The sequence below is a fragment of the Balaenoptera physalus genome (genome assembly GCF_965194825.1).
Source record: "Balaenoptera physalus genome assembly, chromosome: 9".
NCBI lineage: Eukaryota > Metazoa > Chordata > Mammalia > Artiodactyla > Balaenopteridae > Balaenoptera > Balaenoptera physalus.
In genome coordinates, this window is record NC_138888.1 from 91,466,270 (window position 1) to 91,491,682 (window position 25,413).

At 40.5% G+C, this 25,413-nt stretch overlaps 2 pseudogenes across 2 annotated transcripts; one reads left to right on the plus strand and one right to left on the minus strand.

Annotated features, from left to right (window-relative positions):
- Positions 1 to 530: 530 nt before the first annotated feature.
- LOC309666633 (COP9 signalosome complex subunit 8 pseudogene) lies at positions 531 to 4,091 on the minus strand (annotated as a pseudogene). The gene has a single exon. The product of its transcript is annotated as a COP9 signalosome complex subunit 8 pseudogene (transcript).
- Positions 4,092 to 7,408: 3,317 nt separating this feature from the next.
- On the plus strand, positions 7,409 to 12,480 carry LOC309666564 (von Willebrand factor A domain-containing protein 8 pseudogene; annotated as a pseudogene). The gene is made up of 2 exons: positions 7,409 to 7,443; positions 9,219 to 12,480. The product of its transcript is annotated as a von Willebrand factor A domain-containing protein 8 pseudogene (transcript).
- Positions 12,481 to 25,413: the final 12,933 nt, after the last annotated feature.

A 25,413-nucleotide genomic window follows, 5' to 3' on the forward strand; every position in this document is an offset into this window, starting at 1 on the left:
CTTTCTTAAGATTGCTTTGGCTATTTGGGTCTTTTGTGGTTCCATACAAATTTACGGATTGTCTGTTCTATTTTTGGAAAAATGCCATTGGAATTTTGACAGGGATTTTATTGAATCTGTAAATTACTTTAGGTAGTAAGGACATTTTAATAATATTAATTATTCCAATCTATGAAGAGCCTATCTTTCCATTTATTGTGTCCTCCTCAATTTCTTTGATCAATGTCTTTCAGTTTTCAGTGTATAGGCCTTCTACCTCCTTGTTTAGATTTATCATTAGATAATTTACTCTTTTTTAATGTAATTGTAAATGGGATTGTTTTCTTAATTTCTCTTTCAAATAGGTCATTATTAGTGTATAGAAATGCAATTGATTTTTTATTTTTAATTTTTTTTACCACTATATAGGTCATTTCTATTTAATTAAGAAATTCATAATTTAAAAGAGACAATGACAAACTAGAACACATCCACAGGAAGACAGGATAGTGAAATTTCTAGAAACTACGTTCGAAAAAACAGTTGAAGAATTCAATTAAATATTTATTGAACAAATGCAGAATAAATGAACTAGGGGGTGGTTTTAACCTGAAGATACAATAAACAACTTCAAATATTCAGAGGGCTGTCACACAAAAAATGAAAGACTTGTTCAGTATTTCTCCAAAGGGCAAAACTTGACCCAAGGGCTAAATATAAGCAACCAATAGGCTGCAGGACAGTCGTACAAAGTGTATCATCACTTAATAGCTTCTTTCCCAAACAATGCATTCCACATTTACGTTTCCCTTCTTCTGAAAGGAAATATTACAACTTAATACTTCTCATGAATGCCTTTAATAAGTCGCATTTTCATGGCAAGCCCTCCACTGCCAGCAATGGATGTACTCACACGCTCAGAAAAAAATCTAGAGTTAACAAGCTGGTTTACTAGGGAGATGGTCTTTGTTCCTCAGCTCTATCTCAGCATTTTATATTTGTGATTCTCAGGAGGGCAGAGAAAAAGAGCATATTCTCCAAAGGGGGTGAATTAGAGTCCCCAGCACTTCAGATACTGCCCCTGGGGACAGTCCTCCTCAAACCCCAGATGCATCACTGCAACTATCAACCTGTGGTAGAGATGGGAGTGTGTTGTGTGCTGAGGCAGAAAAAAACAGCTGACAACCACTGTTCTACATGAAGCAGGAGAGCTGTATTTTATGAGTCACTAGGAAATATAAACTGACTGCCTAATACTGATGGGCTCCATCCAAACTGTCAAATATTACAAAATGAGAATTGTTTCAACAACCATTCAACATGTTTAAGGACAAAAAATATATAATATACTTTATATTAGATACGTATTTTATCACACACTCAGTAAGGAATGCTGAGGTGCTTAATCCATCCAATAAAATTGAAAATAAAAATTTTACATTTTTCTGTCAGTATTCAGGATTCGGAAGGTGGATCTTGAACTAAGAATGATAAGTCAGTTTTCGAGGAAAGCCACATAATCGGTGAGTCTGGCTAACTGCTGTTCATTGGGGATGGGTGGAACGGGGGCAGGCTCTGAAAAGGGAATAAACCTGTTAAAGGAAACATCCAGGGCCCCTGCAACTGGCTTTTTGGGCATGACCATCCTTGTGGTGGAGTCGGCCTGCCATCCTTGTTCTAGGATACCTTTCACAGCCTCTTCCACGGGAAGTCCAGCAAAGGCTACGAAATCGTCGGTGATGATGGAGGTACATGCCTGAGAGACCAGGGCAAAGGCTCGCCTCCGGGTGGCATCTCTAAGTGCCTCCATGATTGGCTGGACCGTCTCAGACCACGGGTGAGCGCTGATGGTGGTATAGAGCCCGGGGAAATCTCTCTGCCAGATTCTTTGTCCTACCAACCAAATTCCCCCAAGTTCAGAATTTGCAGATTTTATAGCAGGTGGTATTCTTTTCCAAAGATATCTTGCATTATTCATGTCATTGTAAAGCAGATATAAAGCTAGAAGCTGACCATACACTGGGGGTGTAGCAATTCCTCCTGGAGCCTCGAGCTCCTGGTTCTCACACTGATCCAGCAACTTTCTGAAACTAAAGGAACTTTCCGCCATCACTGCCACTGGCATTTTCCCGGCTGGTCCCACCACCGAACCTCCCCGCCGAGCCGGACCTCAGACTGTCCCTCGGGGCGTTGCGCCCGCCTGATTTTTTAATATTGATTTTGTATCTTGCAATTTTATTGAATTTATTTTCTAACAGATTTTTTGGTGGAGTCTTTAGGATCTTCTATATGTAACATCATGCCATCTGCAAATAGAGACAGTTTTACTTTTCCCCTTTCCTATTTGAATGCCTTTTATTTCTTTTTCTTGCCTAGTTGTTCTGGCTAGGGTTTCCTATACTGTGTTGAATAAAAGTGGTAAGAGAGAACATCCTTGCTTTGTGCTTGATCTTAGAGAAAAATCTTTCAGCTTTTCACCATTGAGTATGTTAGCTGTGGGTTTGTCATATATAGTCTTTATCATGTTCAGGCGGATTCCCTCTATACCCACTTTGTGGAGAGTTTTATCATGAACGAGTGTTGAACTTTATCAAGTGTTTTTTCTGCATCTATTGAGATGATCATATGATTTTATCCTTTATTTTGCTTAGGTGGTATATCACGCCTCTTGATGGGGAACGGTATGCTTCTAGAACAGCATGTGGAATGTAGAATTAAATGCGGTCAATTTGGAGACTACAATCTTCTACAGTGTTTCTGTTTCTTATGTTTCATAGAGGAAGGGGAAAGGAGAGAGCAAGGCCTGGTGAGAGAGAAGTCTAGAGAGGTAAGCAGCCATCAGATTATGACTGGTCATTTAGACCTAAGAGTGTTAGACTATATCATGAAGGCAGCGTGTCCTTTTGAAGGAGGGGTGACACAATCAAAATAAAGTTTTATCAAAATTACGTGGGCTCTGGAGTGGAAGAAGCAACAGTGGAAGCAGGAACAACAGTTAGGAGGCTGGTTTAGTAAATCAGTCAAGAAGTGATGTTGGCCTAAACTACAGAATTTGGAGAGTGGTGCAAGACAGCTTTGAGATCTTTAGGAGGTAGAATCATTAGTACTTGGAGACTGACTGGGGCCAGGAGTGATAGGAAGCGCTCTGTCTTGCGTGACAGGGCACATTGGGGGGTGGTTCCATTTACCAAGATGAGGGACACAGGAGGAGGAGCAGATATGGAAATAGGTGGAGAGTAAAAGATAGTTTAGTTTTATGCATGTTAAGTGGGGGGTAACTGTGGTGTTACCTGTTGAGATATCTTATTGTTCATTCAAAAAAAATGTGGAGCCCAGCAATAAAATAAAGTTTGACAGTCATTAGCCTATAAATCTTAATGAAAGGAATACAAGTGGTTTAGGTCACTTAAAGTTTGTGAAAAGTAAAAGGAGAAGGATTCTAGGATAGGACCCCAAGAAACAAAATAATTTAAAGAAAATTACAGCCACCTGAATCTAAAACTGCACATATCTTCCAAAAACTATACAGATCAGGAGAGTAAGTAAAATCGCACAGACCCATGCCCACGACATAACTAGGAGGTAAAGAATATCATAAATTCGTTTACAGGGAAGAAGGGAAATAAATAACTAGTTGTAAAGGCAACTCTGGAGCACATATCAAAATAGAGAGTCAGATAGAGTCTTCATGAAAAAGAGAAGGCAGTGTTAGTCTAGTGGAGATGGAAAATAGAGTTTTAAAAAGATATCACCTTGTGTATGAGAACACTAACTCCTGAAAGTCAAAAGAAAGTGTCTCAAAAGTGCAGGGGACCTAAGATGGAAATCTTGAGAGGGTCCCACTTGTGCAGAATTGAAAAAACTCGATGGTGAAGCAAAAAAGGGGGAAAAACAGTGGAAAATAAATATCTAAATAAATAAAAGAGAATCACAAATAAAAAGACAAACTAATTCTTCTCATCACAAAAGTTGCCATTTTTAAAGAAATTTCAGTTTATTATACCAACAGAAGAGAGTGCTCTTGAACTAAGAAAACTAGGAAGCTACCAAATGCCCAACACCTGTCTACATAGAATTATTTCTTTTTGCTAATCCAATAAAATATAAGATAACAGAAATAAATATAAATATATAAATAATAAATAATATATAATAAATATATAATAAATATATATAATATATATAATAAATAAATAAATAAATAATATAAAATAAATAATAAAAAATATAATAAATAAATAATAAAGAAATAAATATAAATATATAAATAATAAATAATATATAATAAATATATATAATAAATATATATATATAATATATATAATAAATAATATAATAATAATAAATAAATATAAATATAAATATAAGAAAACAGAAAATAGGTAACAACAACCATAAAAACTATAAGAAGACAAAAAATAGAAAACATTTCTGTTGATGAAAATTCTTCTGAAAACCATGAAGAGTGGAAAAACTAAATTATAATGTCATTAAATAAACATTTGCATATATTATAAAAACACCACCTCAGTCAGAAACTTCAAAAATTCAGGAGGGCGGGGGGAGGACTATGAGAACTAAGCAAACTCCAGAAAGAAACAGAAGAGAAAGAAAATCATCTCATAAATGAAGATTAAACTACAAGGTGACCAAGAGAGAACAGAATTAATGAAAAATATAACAAGGGGTATTGAGGAAATGAATTAAAATAGTCAAGAGCATGAATATAAAATAGAAAAACAATCAGAGAAAGTGATAGCTATAGAAGATGGGCAAAGATGATCTTACATACATATAATTGGAGTCCTTGAATAAGAAAAACAAAGTGATACAATAGAATTGTTATTTAAAGTTATAATTCAAAAAACTTCCCAGATGGTCAACTCAGAGACATATCCTGTGAAACTTAGACTTTATTCATAATGACAAAAAAGTCTCTGGGCCTTCAGGCAAAAAGACCAAATAACTTACACAGGAACAAAATCAAGTTGAAACCAGAGTTTGTGAAAGCAAGATAGAAAGCAAGACAACTTTGGACCAAACTTTTTTTTAAAGAAAGAACAGAAAGTGTAAGTCAAAGATTTCATATCTAGACAAGTTGTCCTTCAAGTACTAAGGCTATATGGAAACAGTTTCAAAAATGTGAGCACTCAAGGAGTACTGTATTCACAAATATAACTAGAGGGTGAGCTTTATACAACCTAAAGAAGACTGGAGAAACCCTGGCACATGGACTGATGGTACACATTGAATATATTTCAATGTAGATCTAAGATTAAAACTTAAGGGCAGAGGGAGAATGTATAAGCATTTTATGCTCTGATGAAATAGAAATAAACCAACCCCTCACAAAAAAAGTAGAAAGTAGAACAAACTCACTGCTGTACAGGTAATATGTGCAGTTAAAATATTTCAGAGTTGACAAGCCAAATGGTAGAGGCTGCCAAAAGAGAAAAGTGAAGGTTTTCTGTTGTTTTTATTTTTTACAAAAGATGTTAGAAAAATTATAACCTAGAAGAAAAGCAAAGCCTTTCTAAACACCAAAAGAAACAGTAAGAAAAAAAAAAGAGCAGAAAGATATCAGATATAGAAAGCAAAATGGTAACTATAACTAATATTGATAGTAAATATAACATAAAATGATACTACAGACTTGAACCAGGATGTATTGTTAAGTGGAAAAAGCAGGTTACAAGAAATGTATATAATATGGTAGCATTTGTGAAGAAATATGGGTGAAAAAAGAATAGACATATGTAATTTTTACAAAAAAGAAATATCAGAACCTAATAAAAATGGTTACCCAGCAGAGATGGGTGGCAATGAGATGGGATGGATGGGGGGCGGGTAGTGAGACTTCTTTGAGTTTATCTTTTAATTTGAACCATTTAAAAGTTTGTACCTATACAAAAAATAAAATAAAATTTAAAAAAATGAAAAAACAAACCCTACAATTGAATACAAGCCAAAATAAATTAGTCTTTCTGTCAAAGTGATAATATTACCATACACACACAAAAACTCCATTTAAGTCAGTACTTTGAACTCAGTACTATGTACACTTTCAACTAGATACATTCTAAAGACAAAAAGAGTGGCAAAGAAATATTAAACTTCACATGGTAAGTTTGTTGTTGGTGAGATTGCAGTCATCTAAAACAGTTTGTATGTATTGTAAGATAAAGTAAATGATTAAGTATATTGCTACTGCAGTTAGGAATCAGAATTCTCTCCATATACAGTTGACCCTTGAACAATGCAGGGGTTGGGGGTACCTACCTCTACCCAGTTGAAAATCCGAGTATAATTTATAGTCAGCCCTCCACAGTTCCTCTAATTCATGGTTCCACATCCATGATTCAACCACCCTCTGACTTTGTTGCGCTGTCCTATTTACTATTGAAAAACATCTGTGTATAAATGGACCTGTACAGTTCAAACCTGAGTTCTTCAAGGGTCAACTGTATATATAATGGAGAAAGGCAAAGAAGAACCCCGTGGTGTTGGATTAAATTGGAAAAGAACATGAGGTCAATGGAGAAAAAATTTTTTTTTAATTGTGAAAGGCTTGAGTATATTTAAAGCTGGTGGAAAGGAACAAGTGATAGGGAAAGACTGAAATAAAAGAGAAAGGGAATAATGGATAGAGCAAGTTCCTGAGGGTATGAGAACAGGATCATGCATTCAGGTGGAGGCTTTAGTCTTAAATGGGAAAATGGATATTAATGTATTTAATGTATTTTAATGTATTTCAACATTCAGGAGGGAATGTTGAAAGGACAGGGACAAATATAAATAAATGTGTAGGTTTGGAGCAGGAAGCTCAGGGACTTCTGGAGTGCTGGCTCCAGTTTTCTCTGTGAAGCAGGAGATGAGCCCATCTGCTAAGGGTGACAGGAGTGATGTAGGAGGTTTTAGGATAGCAGCGAGGATTTGAAATCTACTATGGAGAATGGGAGAGAGACTTGATTGGAAGAGCATGGAAGGATTGCCAGGTAGCACTGTGGATCTGGTTGGGGTTGAAGAGCATTAATTTGTATTGGCACCAATAGATATGTTTTCATAATTTTCTTCAGCCTTAGAATATAGGTACGTAGACATGTGGATTGGTCCAGGACTGGGGTTTTGCTAGTCCAGAGCAGTTGGAAGAACAGTGGGTTAATGTTATTGAGAATATTGGCAAGAAAATGTTGATTCAATGAATTACAGATTCTTAGATGGTTAGGGGAGGGAGCGAAGACAGAAATGTGCATATAGGGAGAAAGAGTCATCGAGTGGTTAGAAAACTCAATGAACAGAAAGAACACGTACTGAGGAATCACTATGGGAGGGAGTTGGAGAAAGAGGGTAAGAAGTTGTGGTCAGGAAATGAGAGAGTTGGATTCAGATTTGCAGAGGTAGAGCAGTGGCACTACGGTCCAGATGTGTCATGACAGAGGTGGCTGAAATAGAGTGGAGAAGAAGGTAACTGAACATGAGAAGGTCAAGAAATTGTGAAACTTGGATATTGTATAGGCAGGTTGTCACCCAGAATGATGGCAGAAAATGGTACGGAGAGGAAGACCACAGTTAGGTGCAAAATTGTTTACTGAGTATGGGATAATTATCCATGGAACCCACAGGACCTCTGAGTCCAAGGGAGGGTGGAATGTGATACGGCTGGAACATTTGGACCTGCAAGGAGAGGGGGATTTTGCCCAAGGATTGGTTTGAAGCATCACTGGATGCGGAGGATCTGAGCTCTGCTTCCTCATTCTGAGATGCCAAGGGTGGAGAGAGCCACATTCTCCACTTGAGGAGACTTCTGGGGAAGTAGTGAGTGTCCCGGGGTAGATTGAGGCTTTAATTAAGGAAAGAAGGTGGAGTGATTCATGGCAGGGTCAGCAATTGAAGGCTCTGTGAAGTCTAACAAAGCATTACGAATGGGAGGATGGACAGAAGTTGGGGTCATAGGACACTATCATAATGAATGCACATCTCTGATTGTTTCAGAGGGGAATCATGATAGGCTAGTTTATCTTCACCACACATAGCTACTTAATGACTGTTATAGAAGGAAAGGCAGACTAAAGCCTCTAAGACTTAACAGTAGCAATGTTCAGCCATACATACACCTGCATCATTAAAAAAAATAATAAATTTATTTATTTATTTTTGGCTGCGTTGGATCTTCATTGCTGCCCACAGGCTTTCTCTAGTTGTGGTGAGTGGGGGCTACTCTTCATTGTAGTGCGCAGGCTTCTCATTGTGGTGGCTTCTCTTGTCGTGGAGCACGGGCTCTAGGTGCACGGGCTTCAGTAGTTGTGGCATGTGGGCTCAGTACTTGTGGCTCACGGGCTCCAGAGCTCAGGCTCAGTAGTTGTGGCACATGGGCTTAGTTGCTCCATGGCATGTGGGATCTTCCCGGACCAGGGCTCAAACCCATGTCCCCTGCATTGGCAGGCGTATTCTTAACCACTGCACCACCAGGGAAGTCCCTACCTGCATCATTTTATGTGAAGTTTACTACAAAATAAAATTTTATTTTCCCACTAAAAGTGCACTTAGAGGAAGCAAATACTATAAAATCCAATGTGAACATTAAAATGGAATTCAATGTAAACCCAAGCTGATGATATAGTTTCTAAAGTACCATCTATGGACATATAGAGTTTATTTCAAAATTATCATGGCCAGTGAAATTGAGTGGACTCTGGGTTGAGAAAGTTGATTTCCAGAAAGTGAGTCATAAAGTTGGAACTCAATCTCATAGTAACAAAAGGTCCCAGAACTCCTAGCAATCTATAAAGCTGTAACTAGGAAACTCAGAAGTAAATAAATTTCTTAGAGAATGTAGCTGTAGAGTTTAAAAAAATTGAAAAGCAATGAAGGCACTGAAAGAAAAATCTGAGGCAAAATAAACATTCAAATGATTTGCTGTATGGCGCAGGTCAGGTTGGAAAACAGGAAAAATTCTACTCTGTGATATATACAAATATAACATAGCGCTATATCTAAGCATAACATATAGTTCTATCTAAGCATATACATATGCACATATATATACACATGTATATAATATGTATATCCTACATATAAAAATTGTGTGTATATATCCACTTGCTGTTTTAGAAAAGCCAAACTTGGATGGGGCTAATGGCGGACTCTGGGAGGGCTCATGCCAAGGAGTGCTTCCCAGAACTTCTGCTGCCAGTGTCCTTGTCCTCACGGTGAGACACAGCCACCCCCCGCCTCTGCAGGAGACCCTCCAACACTAGCAGGTTGCCTCTGCCAGAGCAGACCTTCATGGGCTATTGGACAATTGGTCAGTCAAGAAATGGAATGCAAAAACTATTGTGTCCAGCAGAAACTCATCATATAGATGTAAAGGGTCCAGCACTTATAAACATACAGGAGTATCCAATAGAAAGACATGAAGGAAGATCCCAAACCTTTACTGAAGAATGTGCCTCCTGAAAGTTACCATTGGATGAAATTACCTTAATCTGCGACATCGCTACATCACATGAAAATGAGGAAAATACTCTCTATGTAGTTGCATGCAATCCCGTTTCCTTATACTTTATGAATATGACTGGGAAAAGCGGCTACTTTGTGGACCTTTTTGACATCTTCCCAAGAACGGCCAGTGGAGTCTGGCACCCATTTGTGACAGTGGCACCGCTGGGAAATCCCCTCAAGGGTCAAGTGATTCTCCATGAGCAGCAGAGCAATGTGATCCTGTTGCTGGATACCACTAGCCAAGCCCTTCATCGTCTCATCCTACCTTCGGAAGAGTTTACACTTAAGAAAACTTCCTGGTGGAACAAGGAGGAAGCTGAAACTTACAAAATGTGTAAAGAATTTGTGCACAAAAACTGGCTAGTATTCTACAAAGAAAAAGGGAACACCCTGGCTGTGCTGGTTGTTCTAGAAGGGCGAACTCACACCACTTCACTTCCCATCAACCTCCAGACAGTGTTTCTCGTAGCAGAAGACAAATGGCTTCTGGTGGAGAGCAAAACACATCAGAAATATCTTTTAACTAAGCCTGCGCACATTGCATCTGAGGACAGTAGCATTTGCCAGTTGTATGTGCTGAAAGAGGAGCTGCCTAGCACAGGGTTTGCAGTCACACAAGAAACAGACTTCAGCATACCTCATAAGATTTCAAGTCATCAACTATCATCTGAAAATCTGAGTTCAGCTGTGGGACAAAAGATTGCCTCTCCTAACCGAATTCTCTCAGATGAGAATAGTTATGCTACAGTTGTTGTTGGTTCCCCAGATCTCATGTCACCTAGTGAAGTTTATTCTTGGAAAAGGCCAACATCTTTGCATAAATCAAGGGTCACTGATACACTCTATGGAGGGAAGAAGAAAATTGGAACTCCAAAGCAGAGCAATTGCGTGACTCTTTTGGATACTAATCAGATAGGATTTTGCCCCCAGGAGAAATCCCTCCGAAAGATGTTATCCCTCCACAAATAGCTGGTTATATAGAAGTCACTGATCTCCAATCAAAGAGACTCCGACACATCCCTATTCCTGGATCAGACTTTCTCTCACCATATACCACGTGGCTATCTACTATCTCGGACACAGATGCACTGCTGGCTGAGTGGGGCAAAGGTGGCGTTGTCACTGTTGATATGGGAGGTCGCATCCGGCTTTGGGAAACTGGACTGGAACATCTGCAGTGGTCACTCATGGAATGGAGAAACATGATTGGACGAGAAGGTGACAGACTTATGCAGATAACAATCAACAGAGAGAGCGGTGAAGACGTGAGTTCCCCCAAACACGGCAAGGAGGACCCAGACAACACGCTGCATGTGGGCGGCAGTACTTGGGCTGGCGGCACAGGGGGAAGAGACACTGCAGGTCTGGGCGGCAAAGGAGGTCCTTACTGGCTGGATGCAGGCCATGCAGTGTACCAGGTCTCTAAGGCTGAGAAAGATGCGCCTCCTGAGGAGGTGAAGAGAGCTGCGAGAGAGATGGGCCAGAGAGCGTTTCAACAGAGGCTAAAGGAGATCCAAATGAGGGAATATGATGCCGCAACCTATGAAAGGTTTTCAGGGGCTGTTCGACGGCAGGTGCACTCCCTCCGAATTATCCTGGATAATTTACAGGCTAAAGGTAAAGAAAGACAGTGGCTAAGACACCAAGCTACTGGGGAACTAGATGATGCCAAGATCATTGATGGGCTGACTGGAGAAAAAGCCATCTACAAACGCCGGGGTGAGCTGCCGCCACAACTGGGCAGCCCCCAACAGAAATCCAAGCGCCTGCACCTGGTGGCAGACGTGTCTGGCAGCATGTACCGCCTTAATGGGGTGGATGGCTGGCTTGAGCGCTCGATGGAAGCCGTGTGTATGCTCATGGAGGCCTTTGAGAACTATGAGGAGAAGTTCAAGTATGATATCGCTGGACACTCTGGAGATGGCTACAACATTGCTCTAGTTCCAATTAACAAGATCCCCAAGGACAATAAGCAAAGACTAGAAATTCTCAAGACGATGCACGTCCACGCTCAGTTCTGCATGAGTGGGGACCACACATTAGAGGGGACAGAACACGCCATCAAGGAAATCGTCAAAGAAGAAGCTGACGAGTACTTTGTCATTGTCTTAAGTGATGCCAACCTGTCACGCTATGGAATACATCCTGTCAAGTTTGCCCAGATCCTGACAAGCAACCCTCAAGTAAATGCTTTTGCCATTTTTATTAGATCTTTAGGTGATCAAGCAGCCAGGCTTCAGAGAACTCTACCAGCTGGCCAGTCTTTCGTTGCCAAGGATACCAAGGACATCCCTCAGATTTTACAACAGATTTTCACCTCCACCATGTTGTCCAGTGTTAAGAAGTGCACTTTATCATCCCGATGACCCTGGGATTTGAAATAAGCTAGGAAGAAAGAGTATTCTGAAGAAAAGAAGAGGCCTATAAAGTGCCCCCGAGTGATGACTGGATAATTCTGGCATTCCCGGGCCTTCCTGCGCTTGCTAAGTAATCAGAGTTCAGAGAAGCAGCCAGAGTGAGGCCCGTGCATGGAAATCCACAACCACTGATGGGTTTACAAGTCATTAGAGGAAGCGAGTTGACCTGCATTATACAAAAGGTCAGGGTTAAGGGAAGGTGGTTTGAGAACTATGGCGTGTGGTCTGTTTCCAAAAACCTGACAGAAAGAGTACCTTGCTTTTGCCTTAACACAGCACCTGGTCACCTAGGATAACAAAAGTGACCCCAGCAAACTAAGCCTTTGATGCCACATTCTGACACTGGAATACAAGTCTGTGCAAACCCACCCAACCAACTACTCTTCAATAATTATTTTTATTTTCTGCTCCACTCTGTATTGCCCAACAAGCAATGACTTTACAGTATTTAACCCACTGAAAAGTCCTTTCAATGGCAATATTCTATAAAAGGTTGGGTTTTCTCAATAATTTCATTTTCTTAGCCAAAACCAAAAGGAATCAAAAGATCCTTGGATTGCTTCCTTTCCCACGTGACTTTTTTTTTTTTAAACTAACTCACCTGTTTCTGCTTCACTACCTTTTTTTTAAAAATTATTATTTATTTATTTTTGGCTGTGTTGGGTCTTCGTTTCTGTGCGAGGGCTTTCTCCAGTTGCGGCAAGCGGGGGCCACTCTTCATCGCAGTGCGCGGGCCTCTCACTGTCGCGGCCTCTCTTTGTTGCGGAGCACAGGCTCCAGATGTGCAGGCTCAGTAGTTGTGGCTCACGGGCCCAGTTGCTCCACGGCATGTGGGATCTTCCCAGACCAGGGCTCGAACCTGGGTCCCCTGCATTGGCAGGCAGATTCTCAACCACTGCGCCACCAGGGAAGCCCCCACGTGAGTTTTAAAAGGCTTTTTAAATAATAAGGAGCAAATGTCCTATTCTCCGTGCTGCTAGGATTGGAGGGATGTCTTGCCTTGAGTTTCCTGTTTCTTCTTCTTTAGTGCTCCTCAAAAGTTTCACACTCCTCCGTTTTGGTGTCCAAAATGTAATGCTCAAAATAACAAATGCTTATGTTTTTACATAACCAAAGTAAAAACAAGGCAGTATGTTTGAACTGAATGGTAATGAGATTTCTATAGCTACAAATATATATATATATATATATATATATATATATATATATATATTTAAAAAAAGAAAGAAAAAGAAAAGCCAAACTTTGGCAGAACACATGGTGGTGGCAGCCAAGAATCTTCTCAGAGATTAGTCAAAACACAGCTCCTATTCTCTGGTAGAAGGGTTTATTCAAAAGCTCTTTATGAACAGTTACCTTTAGTAACATCTCTGCGTTATAGGAGTATCAAACAATTGGCATTTTGAAAGCCAAAGCTTTTATTTATAATGCCGTAGTACTCCAGGGAGCCTTTGTGCTCTTGAAAGTGGTCTGCTTAGACAGATAAATATCATTATACCATAGGAACCCTATAAAGTGTTTATGAATTTAATAAACACATATAAAGATATAGAAGGTCCTTTAATTCTGAATATTTTTGTAATTTAGCATAAACAGAATCTCTTATCAAACACATTATTAGTACATGTACTCTTTTTTCTACTTCCTTCATTCAACAAAGGGTTTTCAAGCGCCTACTCTGTACCAGACACTGTTCTAAGCTCTAGGTGGGAACCCACTGTGAATGCTGGTAGTACAAGAAGGTGGCACAAGGTCTTTGTGGAAGATCTCACCTGAGTTCCAGACCCACATACAATGGTCCACATAGACATGTCCATTTGGAAGTTCCCAGGCACCTCAGACTCACTCTGTCTAAAAATGAGCTCAGCGTCCTGAAATCCACGCTCCACTCTACCAGTGAAGACTGATTCTCTCCTCATGTTCCTCCCTCCTTGTGAAAAAGCTTTCCGATGTAAACTTGAACACAATGCTATTGAAACTCTCCATGGCTCTCATGCCTAGAGCAATATTTCACAAAAATCTTTTTGAAAGCCCTAAAAAGAAGAGTGAAGATGGGTAAGCCTGGAAGAAAGGGAGCATAGCCTAAAATGGCCACAGGCATGAGAAGATTGGGATTGACACATACACACTACTATATATAAAATAGATAACTAATAAGGACCTACTGTATAGCACAGGGAACTCTACTCAATACTCTGTAATGGCCTATATGGGAAACAAATCTAAAAAGGAGTGGGTATACGTATATGTATAACTGATTCACTTTGCTGTACACCTGAAACTAACACAACATTGTAAATCAACTATTCCCCAATAAAAATTTAAAAAAAACCTCATGATTTACACCTTTATAATTCACAAAAATTTGCATATTAACACACAATATGTTTTTCTTTTTCTTAGAAGATGTTTTAAAATTCGTCCCTTTTAACATCTTCTCACCTATCTGAGAATGTTCCCTTCCAGACCTTTGAGTACAATTGATTTACTAGGCAAATGACCACATATATCTTCTGGCTTCATGTACCTTTGAACACATGCCCTAGTTAGAGATGCACAGACCTAGAGGACAGAGCTCAGACCCTCCTGTACAATATGAGGGGACAATAGGTCCCATGATTGGGACATTGGCTCTGGAATTTAGTTGTTTATTTGAATCCTGATTCTGTTGTTTGCTAGTTGTGTGATCTTGGGCAAGTTATTTAATCCCTCTGAGTTTATCAAATAGGGATTATAATAGTACCTTCTTTGGGATTGTTATTAGGATTATGAAATGATACAAGTAAAGGGCTCATCCTGGAGTCTGGCCCAGAGTAAATGCTCTATACATGGCCCTTCATCTCCTGTTATAGCTCCAAGAAACAACTTGCAGTCTCTTGTACATGCCATGATATTTCATGCTGACCTGCTTTCGGTCTAGAATATCTACTCCTATAATATTATATCACCAGGGAAGGAATAGAGGTAGAAACATATTTTCCCCTAAAGGGAAAAAAAGTTCCTGTATTTGTTGAAAACATGACAGATTTTTTTTTTAATGTCATAGGTTAAAAGTCACCTATTCTTTAAAAAAATTTTTTTATTACTTTTTAATTTTTTTAAACATCTTTATTGGAGTATAACTGCTTTACAATGGTGTGTTAGTTTCTGCTGTATAACAAAGTGAATCAGCTATACATATACATATATCCCCATATCCCCTCCCTCTTGCATCTCCCTCCCACCCTCCCTATCCCACCCCTCTAGGTGGACACAAAGCACCAAGCTGATCTCCTTGTGCTATGCAGCTACCTATCTATTTTACATTTGGTAGTGTATATATGTTGATGCTACTCTCTCACTTCATCCAAGCTTAACGCTCCCCCTCCCCGTGTCCTCAAGTCTACTCTCTACATCTGTGTCTTTATTCCTGTCCTACCCCTACGTTCAACAGAACCTTTTTTTTTTTAGATTCCATATATATGTGTTAGCATACAGTATTTGTTTTTCTCTTTCTGGGTTACTTCACTCTGTATTACAGACTCTAGGTCCATCCACCTCACTACAAATAACTCAATTTCGTTTCTTTTTATGGCTGAGTAATATTCCATTGTATATATGTGCCACATCTTCTTTACCCATTCATCTGTTGGATGGACGCTTAGGTTGCTACTATGTCCTGGCTATTGTAAATAGTACTGCAATGAACATTGTGGTACATGACTCTTTTTGAATTATGGTTTTCTCAGGGTATATGCCCAGTAGTGGGATTGCTGGGTCATATGGTAGCTCTATTTTTTAGTTTTTTAAGGAACCTCCATACTGTTCTCCATAGTGGCTGTGTCAATTTACATTCCCACCAACAGTGCAAGAGGGTTCCCTTTTCTCCACACCCTCTCCAGCACTGTTTGTAGATTTTTTGATGATGGCCATTCTGACCAGTGTGAGGTGATACCTCATTGTAGTTTTGATTTGCATTTCTCTAATGATTAGTGATGTTGAGCACCCTTTCATGTGTTTGTTGGCAATCTGTATATCTTCTTTGGAGAAATGTCTATTTAGTTCTTCTGCCCATTTTTGGATTGGGTTGTTTTTTTTTTGATATTGAGCTGCATGAGGTGCTTGTGTATTTTGGAGCTTAATCCTTTGTCAGTTGCTTCATTTGCAAATATTTTCTCCCATTCTGAGGGCTGTCTTTTTGTCTTGTTTACAGTTTCCTTTGCTGTGCAAAACTTTTAAGTTTCATTAGGTCCCACTTGTTTATTTTTGTTTTTATTTCCATTTCTCTAGTAGGTGGGTCAAAAAGGATGTTGCTGTGATTTATGTCATAGAGTGTTCTGCCTATGTTTTCCTCTAAGAGTTTTATAATGTCTGGCCTTACATTTAGATCTTTAATCCATTTTGAGTTTATTTTTGTGTATGGTGTTAGGGAGTGTTCTGATTTCATTTTTTTACATGTAGCTGTCCAGTTTTCCCAGCACCACTTATTGAAGAGGCTGTCTTTTCTCCATTGTATATTCTTGCCTCCTTTATCAAAGATAAGGTGACCATACTGCATGGGTTTATCTCTGGGCTTTCTATCCTGTTCCATTGATCTATATTTCTGTTTTTGTGTCAGTACCATACTGTCTTGATTACTGTAGCTTTGTAGTATAGTATGAAGTCAGGGAGCCTGATTCCTCCAGCTCTGTTTTTCTTTAAAGTCACCTATTCTTTTTTTTTTTTTAAAGATTTATTGATTGATTGATTGATTGATTGCTATGTTGGGTCTTCGTTTCTGTGCTAGGGCTTTCTCTAGTTGCGGCAAGCGGGGGCCACTCTTCATCGCGGTGCGCAGGCCTCTCACTATCGTGGCCTCTCGTTGCAGAGCACAGGCTCCAGATGCGCAGGGTCAGCAGTTGTGGCTCATGGGCCTAGTTGCTCTGCGGCATGTGGGATCTTCCCAGACCAGGGCTCGAACCCGTGTCCCCTGCATTAGTAGGCAGATTCTCAACCACTGCACCACCAGGGAAGCCCTAAAGTCACCTATTCTTTATCAAAAAAGAAAATCAAACAAGTGTCAGCAGGATTGTAGCATTCTATAGAACTGAGGATGACAAATATCAGCTCATAGGCCCACACACTGCCTGTGTCCTTCCCTACCTCCTCCAACCGTATTCAGCTGTTGAATTTCTGCTTTGTTCTCCGTTTTCCATCTGTTTTCCATCTTTTTACTATTGAATACCTACGTTGCTTTTTTTTTTTTTTTTTTAATGCCACTCAACCATTCATGCATCACCTGCTTTCCTGGAGCTTTCACTGGCAATGCAAGATAATGTTACATTGAAATAAATCACCCATTAGAACCCTTCAGCCTGAGAAAAGTTCTTCTTAGCTAAATAATGTTGATGTTCCCAAACTGTGAAACTCAGTAGTCATGCTCATTTATGCAGTCCCATTATAGAGCCTGTATTCCAAATGCACTCTAAACGTTGGGGCCCCATGTGGGTCAGTCTCTGTAAAGAATCACACATAAAGAAGCCTGGCCTGGCTGGCCCAAAATGATTTCATAATATATTCTAACTTTTTCTCTCTCAACCAAACAACAAAGGAGATTCAACTCCTACCTCAGAACAACTGTTCTCAGAATTATTTTCTCTATTCTTCTGTTTTCTTACCCTCCACATGATAAACTCTTATATTCCAGAGTTGCTTACATACCAGCCTCCAAAATGCTCTCTTCAGCTTTAGTTCCCTGTGACTTTTCTCTTTATCTCCCTGCTTCATCCTTTCTCTTTCAGCCGTCTGATTTAGGCTCTTTATTCCCTTCATCCCCTGCTACCATTTCCTTTCCTGTTTCTTCTTTCTCCCTATTTTTCTAATTTGTATCTCAAAAGGTTAGGCAATCAAGTTAGCAAATACTCTCTTTTAGTTCTAAAGAAGACACATGTGACTCGAGCAATTGTGAGTCAAAGGGGGATGAAAAATCTGGCCCCCTCAGCACGTTTACTTAACTGTTTGTCCATTCACTGGACTGGGAGCTTCTTGAGAAGGTGTCATATTTACCTTTGTGCCTGCAGCACCCAACATAGGGCCTGGCATGGAACAGCGCTCAATAACTGTTAACTTACTGATGAACGTTATTATTTTCTAACTAATTTTAAGGATTTCCTAAATAGAAAGTCATGAAAACATGAACTTGGTTTAATCTATAACATAACCAAGAATGTAAATAAACTTTAAGAGGCCTGTGGAGAGTCTAAGTCTCCTAATCCATAAATTATTTGTTGTGATATTAATTGGTCAGGGGGCCCTTAGCACTTAGACAGTCTATTTCTTCATCTCGGTCTAGATACCTATGTCTGTGGTATGTCAGATCACAGGTCACCACATGAAGACATAAAAGAAGCATTTAGTTGATGACTTGCCCAAACTTTGTGAAAAGTTTGAATTATGAGTTCAACTTTAGCTTCTTCGGATTCTAAGGTTGGTCAAGTTCAAAAAGTAGAAAAATCCTGTGTGAACAAGTTACCACCTCACACTGGTCAGAATGGCCATCATTAAAAAGTCTACAACTAACAAATGCTGGAGAGGGTGTGGAGAAAAGGAAACCCTCCTACACTGTTGATGTGAATGTAAGTTGGTGCGGTCACTACGGAAAACAGTATGGAGGTTCCTCAGAAAGCTAAAAATAGAACTACCATATGGTCCAGAAATCCCACTCCTGGGCATATATCCAGAGAAAACCATAATTTGAAAAGATACATGCACCCCAATGTTCACAGCAGCACTGTTCATCAATACAATAGTTGAGACATGGAAGCAACCTAAATGTCCATCGACAGAGGAGTTGATAAAGAAGATGTGGTAAATATATATAGTGGAACACTACTCAGCCATAAATAAGAACAAAATAATGCCATTTGAAGCACCATGGATGGACCTAGATATTGTCATACTAAGTGAAGTCAGAAAGAGAAAGATAAATACCATATGATACCACTTATATGTGGAATCTAAAATATGACACAAATGAACCTATCTATGAAACAGAAACATAATCACAGACATAGAAAACAGAGGAGGTTGGGGGAGGGATGAAGTGGGAGGCTGGGGTTAGCAGATGTAAGCTTTTATATACAGAATGGATAAACAACAAGGTCCTATTGTATAATGCAGAGAACTATATTCAATATCCTATGATAAACCATAATGGAAAAGAACATAAAAAAGAATGTATATATGTGTATAACTGAGTCACTTTGCTGTACAGCAGAAAGTAGCACAACATTATAAATCAACTATACATCAATTAAAAAAACAAACAAACCCTGTGTGATGTAGAGCCATCCAAAGCTGTCCTTTACTACAGACATAGATGCAGAAGGACATGATCAATTCCTGCTGCCCACGTTCCCCAGGCTCTTCCTTCACCTCCTGTACTGCCTGGATAGACCTTTCCCTTCCTGTCCTCTGCCATCTTTGGGGCCACAGTTCCTTGAATATTTGCTATTGGAAACCTTTGAGAGGAAACAAGCATGTGATGTTGTATGGGGAGAGCATGACAGAAACATTTGCTTATTTAATGAGGCATTACCTAGTGATTTAGTTTAATCCACCAAAATGTATAGACAGTGCATATGATGAAGTAGGAGAAAAGTGGGTTCCTTGAGAAGTGAGACTCTGATTTTTCTTTGTATCTTCAACCAATAGTCTTGTGCCTGGCCTATAGCTGCCACTCAATAAATGCTTGTTGAATGAAAGAGTAATTTACCCTCATGGAGCAGATAATACATTACCGAACACACTGGACTTGGTATATGCAGTAATAGAGGTGGAGATGGGAGTGTGATGGGAGCAAAGAGGAGGAGGAGGAGATTAATGGCTGGCATGAAAACTGTTCTTTAACCTCCCATATTATATGCCCAAGTTCAACAACAGCACTCATAAAAGGAAAAGCCCTGTAATATATTTATCTGCCAAAATTGTGATTGCAGGTTGCTGTTCACAGAGGGAAGCTAAAATTAGAAAAAAGAAACTGCATGGGTTTTGATATGAAGGAAGAATATAGTTTTTACAACATACTTATGGGAAAAACCAAACCCAAAATACAGAAGCGACCTCCGTTCCCCGAAGGCACTGGGCGGAGGATGTTGAACTAAGTGAGGTTCTCATGCAGATTATAATGGAGTAGAGAAAAAAAGAACACAGCAGGGTCAAGTGAGATGACATATGCAAGGAAGAAAAATGATCAAAACGGACAACTCTTTTGTCCAGAATACATGCCTTTATGTTTCACTTGAAGGCCTGCAAATTATCTTCTCAGAAGGCATTTAACCCATATTTAATGCAGTGAAACAGACAAAAGAGGTTCTACTGTCTCAGACTTTTTTTTGGTTTAAAACCCATTCCTTGAACCATTCCTTCCTTCCTTCCTTCATTTAGGTCCTTTGGTGGGTGAAACCTCATCTTGGTGAGTTCACATAGGGGAGAAGCTTGGACCTTAGAACAGGTCTCTGAAAGATGTGTGAATCATCCTGATCTGTTTCTGAATTGGAGCAGGTTCTTCCCTAGGTCTTACTATCCAATTGCTTTTGGTAATGGAAACACTACTTCACACTTTTATGGCCTTGACATAACCTATGATGACTCATATTGACAGAGTATTATGATTTTCACATCTCTTCACCATAGTCAACTCTTTATAGTCAGAGTGGCAACAGAAGGTGAGATTTATTTGGCTACTTATAACAGACCTGTACAATTAACTATGCAAGACAAAGCATTAACCTTAGGCTTGAGACAACATTTTTTTTAGATTAGTGAGAACAAAGTATAATGAGATTTTTAATGACTCTTGAAAGCGTCTTAAGGCGGAGAATTAAAACTCCCCAGGCTTAAATTAGGCTAGATGTTTTGGTTCTGGGAATGTACTGGTATCAGTTCTTCTTCCTCTAGCTTTTAGATATTGAAATCTGGATTCAGACTTGATGTGAAAAGGTTGCATCTCTATAACATGGTTCTCTAGTTCTTGGGCAAAATTCTCACCTTCAAGTTCACTGTTGAATTGAAGAAGCTGTCTGGAGTCTAGCGGGAAGGGGAAAGTGGGTCTTCTGACTTATTACATAGTCTGGTGAATAACCAAACACAACATACGCAGGTTGTCAAGTTTCAAGTAAATAGAATATAACTTAAAATGTCTTTGATTCAGAGCTGTTGGGATTTTTCTGTGGTTACAGCTCAGGCTTATACAAGCTTTCACCAAACTGTCATCCCATGAACAAACCCTGCACTCTCATACTTTCCTTTGTATATGCGCTTCCATTTGTCCAGAAATATCTTTTCCCTTCTTTCTGTTTAGAAGTGACCTCTTCTGTGAAGTCCTTGTTTCCCTCACCAGAATCCCTCCCAATCCAGGTAGTTGCTCTTTTATAGTACCATAACATTTTTAAAACTATTTTTATTGTGATAAGATATAGTTATAAATTTTATCATTTTAACCATTTTTCGATGCACAGTTGAGTGGCATTAAGCACACTCACACGTGTTGGGCCACCATCACCACCATCCATCTCCAGCACTTTTTCGTCCTCCTAAATGGAAACTCTATACCCATTAATCAATAACACCCCATATGTCCTTCTCCCAGCCCTTAGTAGTCACCACTCTACTTTCTGTCACTATGAATTTGACCACTCTAGGGACCACATACATGGCAGTCGTACAATATTTGTGCTTTTGTGATGGGCTTATTTCACGTGGCATAATGTCCTCAAGATTCATCCATGTTGCAGCATGAGTCAGCATTTTCTTCCTTTTCAAGGATGAATAACATTTCACTGTATGTTGATACGTACATTTTGTTTATTCATTCATCTATTGATAGACCCTTGCATTGCTTTTACCTTTTGGCTATTATGAATAGTGCTGCTATTAACGTTGGTGTGCAAATGTCTGTTCAAGTCTTTGCTTTTGATTCTTTTGGATATATACCCAGAAATGAAATTTCTGGATCATGCAATAATTCGATTTTTAATTTTTTGTGGAACTGCCATACTGTTTTCCACAGAGGCTGCATCATTTTACATTCCCACCAACAGTGCACAAGGGTTCCAATTTCTCCATATCCTTGCCAACACTGGTTTTTTTTTTTTTTTTTTTTTTAAATAATAGCCATTCTAATTTGTGTCAAGTGGTATCTCATTGTGAGTTTGATTTACATTTCCCTAATAATTAGTGGTGTTGAGTATCTTTTCATGTACTTATTGGCTATCTGTATATTTTCTTTGGAGAAGTGTCTGTTCAAGTCCTTTGCCTATGTTTTAAGTGTTTTTTTTTTCTTCTTTTTTCTTTCTTTCTTTTAGTTGTAGGAGTTTTTATATATTCTGGATATTAATCTCTTATCAGATACATGATTTGTAAATATTCTCTCCCATTCTGTGGATTGGCTTTTCACCCTGTGATAGTATATTTTGATGCATGAAAGTTTTACATTTTGATGTAGTCAAACTTATCTATTTTTACTTTTGTTGCTTGTGCTTTTGGTGTCATATCCAAGAAGTCATTAACAAATCTGATGGCATGAAGCCTTTCCCCCAAAAACTTTTATCATTTTAGTTCTTATATTTAGATTTTGGATCCATATTACATTTTTTGCATATGGTGTAAGGTATGGGTCCAACTTTACTCTTTTGACATGGATATTTAGTGTTCCCAGCACTGTTTGTTGAAAATGTCCATAACATTTTGCACAGATTATGTGCAAAATATGTATAATTATGAATTTTCCTATCTGGAGTAATATACTCATAAACTGACTCTCATGCAGGAGTAGGAGGTGGGACAAAGAGAAGCCCTGATTTGGGACAGAGGCCTAGAATTATTTTCTTTGTACTTCTAGTACCTGACATATACTCAATACTCAGTTTCACTTGTTATATTTCATTTGAGCGTCTTCTATGTGTCAGGCAGTTGTACTAGGTACTGAGTACCTAATGATGGAAAAAGCATACATGGTCCCTAACTTCATGCATCTTACAATCTAGGGAAAAGAGAAATAATACAGCAATAAACCAGAAAATAACTAATAATTACCCATCATGATAAGTAAGATGAAGGCAATATACAGGGTACAGAGATGGAATTGCTTACACAGTCCCTCTAAAGCGAAGGAATTAGGATGAAAAAAAGCAAGATGCTTCTATATGTGAAGAGAAGGAACTGATTATGCAAAGTGCCAGGGAAGAATGCTTTGGCAGGGGAACAACACGCGCAAAGGCCTTGAGGCACATGACCACGGTCTCTCAGAGGAGCTTTGTTGGGCTGCACCCCACAGGCCTACAAGCCCTGTACTTGCCCAGCTTCAAGACTGAAGAAAAAGCCCGGCATCAGCGATAGAGACATCAACAGTTTAATGGATGGGGGAGCTTACATGTTTTAAGCAAGGTCCTGGAGCGACACCCCACCGTATGCAGCGGATGGCAGCAGGATGTCGTGGCAGGCTTTGCTCCTGGGGGGAGGGAGAGGTTTCCAATTATAGGGAGAATTGACATCAGCTTGGCTCATCAGTTACCAGGGAAACCAGCGGAGGAGCACGCCCTTCGCCACCGCTTTGATAAACTATCCTGGGGGAGATGTTCTGATCTAAAGTTAGAACAATCACTGGCTGGGGCAGGGGCAAGTATGTAGGAAGGTCAGTCATGTGCATAGGGTGAAGCAGGCGCTGGTCCGGCAGGGGGTGTACAGAGGGCAAGAGAACCGCCATCTTGAGCGGCCTGACCATGAACTCCACCCCCACACACCCTGCACGACCGACCCTTACGATCTTGGTCCACCCCTCTTCCGCATATCCCTGGGGTCAGGTATGTAGGGGGCACTGCCACCAGATACCACAAATACACTACAGACCCCAGCAACCAAAGAGCATCGTGAATAAGACACCTAGTACGCTCAGAACAGTCATTTGCCAGGATGTGGGCAAATTCTGGAGCCAAGCACTTACCGGGTCAATGGAGAGAAGAGTCGGTGGCAGCAGTGCCCCGTCCGGTTATAAGGAAGGTAAGGCCACCCCTGGCTTTCACAAACCCAGAGCCACCCCCCTGGGGAGGGGAAGGCCTGACTCTAAAAGAAACAGCCTGGTGGCCTAGCATTCAAGTTGACCTTCGCCTCTGCTGTTAGCTCAGCCTCTGTGGCCTTTCTTAACATACAAGGCAACAGTCAGCCCACAGCTGTGGCCACCAGCTTATTACTGAACTTTTTTTTCCCACGGTAGCGGCGGCCAACATCTCAACAGCCTTGGGGTGTCTGTATGAGTTCTCTGGCCTCTCTTGGCGGCCCCCATTCATCATCCACCCCAGGGCCCCATACGCTAGTGGACGGCCACCCCCGGATCACCCCTGGAACTTCGGGGATTGCCTCCCACAACTTTCAGGTCCCACATCAGTGGACGGCCACCCCGAGATCACACCCACAACTTTCGGGCCCCACGTGCTGTCGTGGTCAGGCCCCTGCAACTTTCCATCCCGCGGCCTGATTTCCCCGACAGCTTGGCGCTCACGGGAGTTTCCTGGGTCTCCAGGCTGCTCCAACAAGTGCTGGGCCGTACCACAGCAGGCCAGCAAGGCCTGTGCTTGCCCATCCTCAAGACCAAGGAAAGAGCCTGGAGTCAGTGACAGAGACATCAATGGCTTCACGGATGGGGGGAGCTTACCTGTCTGAGGCAAGGTCCTGGAGTGACACCCCACCGTGTGCAGCAGACAGAGAACAGGACACGGCGCCAGGCTTCGCTCCTTGGGGGAGGGTGAGGTAGCCAATTATAGGGGGAATTGACATCAGGTTGGCTTATTGGCTACCAGGGAAACCAGCAGAGGAGCCCCTTATCATCCCTTTGATAAGCTAATGGGTGGAGATATTCTGATTTAAAGTTAGAACAATCACCAGCTGGGGCAGGGGCAAGTATGTAGGAAGGTCAGTCATGTGAGCAGGTGTAGGTGAAGCAGGTGCTGGTCAGGCAGGGGATGTACAGAGAGCAAGAGAACAGCCATCTCAGGTGATCTGACCATACACGGAGGCCACGTCGCTGAGGAGGGGAAGCAGGGAGAGTGGCCCATGATGTGAGGTTGGAGAGGTTGGCAGGGGCTACATCATACACGGCCTCGGAGGCCACTGTTGGGCACCGGGAATTTAGTCAAAGTGTAATGAAAAGTCACTTAAGGATTCTAAGTAGAAAGCAGGCATAAATGGATTTTTAAAAGTGAATTTTTCTGGGGACTTCCCGGGTGGCGCAGTGGTTAAGAATCCGCCTGCCAATGCAAGGGACACGGGTTCAATCCCTGGTCTGGGAGGATCCCACATGCCGCGGAGCAACTAAGCCCGTGCGCCACAACTACTGAGCCCGTGTGCCACAACTACTGAGCCCGTGTGCCACAACTACTGAAGCCTGCACGCCTAGAGCCCATGCTCCCCAACAAGAGAGGCCACCACAATGAGAAGCCCGCGCACCGCAATGGAGAGTAGCCCCCGCTTGCTGCAACTAGAGAAAGCCTGCGTGGAGCAACGA